Genomic DNA, 2,176 nt, shown 5'->3' on the forward strand with positions numbered 1-2,176 from the left:
TGAATCAGTCTCCAATCCACAGGCACCATCACTACACACACACACACACGCACCTCCGCACGCACGCCCACACGCCCACACACACACACACACACACATCCAATGACAAGGCCAATCACATCCAACACAGTCACGTCAACGTGACTTTGTTGCATACGGAAGGTTGCCCCCATAGATATAAACATACAAAACGCCCCCTTTTATGTGCGTGCATACTGCTGCGTTACGCAAGGGGGCCACAGTCGTCAGCGAATTTATGGAGGTAAATATGGTGCAAAACTAAGTTGTAAAAAATGTTTGTACCTGTAGAAAAATGTCAAAATTTGTATCTGTAAAAGTCGTGATTTGTACCTGTAAAAGTCGTGATTTGTATCTGTAAAAGTCGTGATTTGTACCTGTAAAAGTCGTGATTTGTATCTGTAAAAAACAAATTTGTATCTGTAAAGTCATGATTTGTTCCTGTACAAAAAGTGTAAATTTGTATCTGTAAAAGTTGTGATTTGTACCTGTAGAAATGACAACTTGTAGTCAAAGAAGTCGCCACTAGGAGTCACAAGTGGTTTTTCTGCTGCTGTCCAGTCACATGAGTTTTGCACCATATATCTCGCTACAAAAGTGCAAAACTGATTCGTACTTGTAGAGCGCCGTGATTTGTACTCGTAGAAGAAGAGGGCGGGCTCTGGAGGATTTTGGCGGGCTAAAGCTCAACCTCATTGGTTGAGCGAACGACCGTGGGTTGAACTCAAATGACGCCCATGCACAAGTCCGCAATTCTAAACAGAGTAGCCACGCCAGTTTACGCGTCATTTTGGAAGAAGAGGACGTCCCAGGCGTGAACATTTCAACATGGTATTTCAACATGGTTCAATATACGAACACCGTGTGGAACAGCTTAAACGTTGGTTGACATGCAGAGCACTCCAAGTGGGCAGAAAGAAAGAAGTTTTAGTATGAAGGTAAGATTTATTGTACGAACATAGCTCGTAATCCGGTGCGAGCTAGCTAGCTCATCTCATGTTGTTGTCACGAAAACTGAACACGGTGAAGTCACGATTTTTTATTTCAAGATTTGAAGCCTACCAGTGTAAACATACGATCAATAGCTTGAACCTGTAAAAAAAAAAAAAAAAAAATCATAAACTGCTGCTTAGTGCTTAGATGTGAAAATTACTATAGAGCTACAGAACCCTATTGAATGTTTTACAAGATAACCTAAACCTATAACCAAAAGTGGACAGTACTCAGCTACTTGAATTTGACTAACATTATATTCAAGCATCTGTACTCTTACTATCATAATAAAATGAAAACAAAACGTTTTTACTGTGAGTGGTTCTTTAAGCCGCTACAGGTATTTTAACCTCAAACCTTTATCCTCTGTATTTAATCATTTTATTTTAAATATTACAATTTATTGATAAATGTCAGTATTTTTGCAATGTATGCTTTGCAAACAGTTAAAACAAAAGGCTCTTACACTTTTAAACATACACATTTGCTTTCAACACTGAAGCCAAATAAAAATAATGCAAATGGGGATGTTTATGAACAATGTCTGTTTCTATCAGTATTACCACTATTTCTGATATTAAGATGTGACAAAATCTTAATTTATTTTCTGGCTAACAAGATAAAGCTAAACGTTTAACTGATTACGTATAATGTCAGTGGCTGTGTTTTGATAATGACCCAGCTAGGAAGCTATGATTATTTTTTATTGTATGAATATGCTGACCCAACCATTCTGTTTGCACAGATGCCAGCATGCAGTCAATCAAAGCTACTTCTTGATCCATCTCAAGACGGTGGCACATGGTGTGACATCAAACCTGCTTCAAAGTGGCTGTGAAGTCCAACAAATGAGAATCCTTGATACACTGGTTACTGTTTTGAGAGAATTTCACTGCAATCACCTTTGGGAAAGTGAAGAAATTATGCTTTCTAAATGTCTTCCAATTTTGAGTTTGAAATGTTAAAGGAGTACAATTTAAACCATATTGAGAGTTATTTGAAATAGTCAGATCAAATAACATGTATCATTCAATAAACAAGATAGTGCATCATTTGAAATGTTTTATTTGATGTCCAGAAGAGCCGTTTCTGCATCCATCCAAGACGAGAACAGTATTCTTCTCACAAACAGAACAAAAGTTATTGATGGAGCTGTATGAGGAAT

The 2,176-nt window shown here is 37.7% G+C and overlaps 1 long non-coding RNA gene across 1 annotated transcript in view; it reads right to left on the reverse strand.

Annotated features, from left to right (window-relative positions):
• Positions 1-2,060: 2,060 nt before the first annotated feature.
• LOC147167840 (uncharacterized) overlaps positions 2,061-2,176 on the reverse strand; it is a 1,274-nt gene continuing 1,158 nt past the window's right edge. Inside the window, exon 2 of the long non-coding RNA XR_015095999.1 lies at positions 2,061-2,176. This exon is cut by the window's right edge and continues 534 nt beyond it. This is a non-coding gene — a long non-coding RNA (uncharacterized LOC147167840).

The sequence above is a fragment of the Leptonotus elevatus genome, chromosome 9 (assembly GCF_054856555.1).
Source record: "Leptonotus elevatus isolate MCC_2025b chromosome 9, RoL_Lele_1.0, whole genome shotgun sequence".
NCBI classification, from domain to species: Eukaryota; Metazoa; Chordata; class Actinopteri; order Syngnathiformes; family Syngnathidae; genus Leptonotus; species Leptonotus elevatus.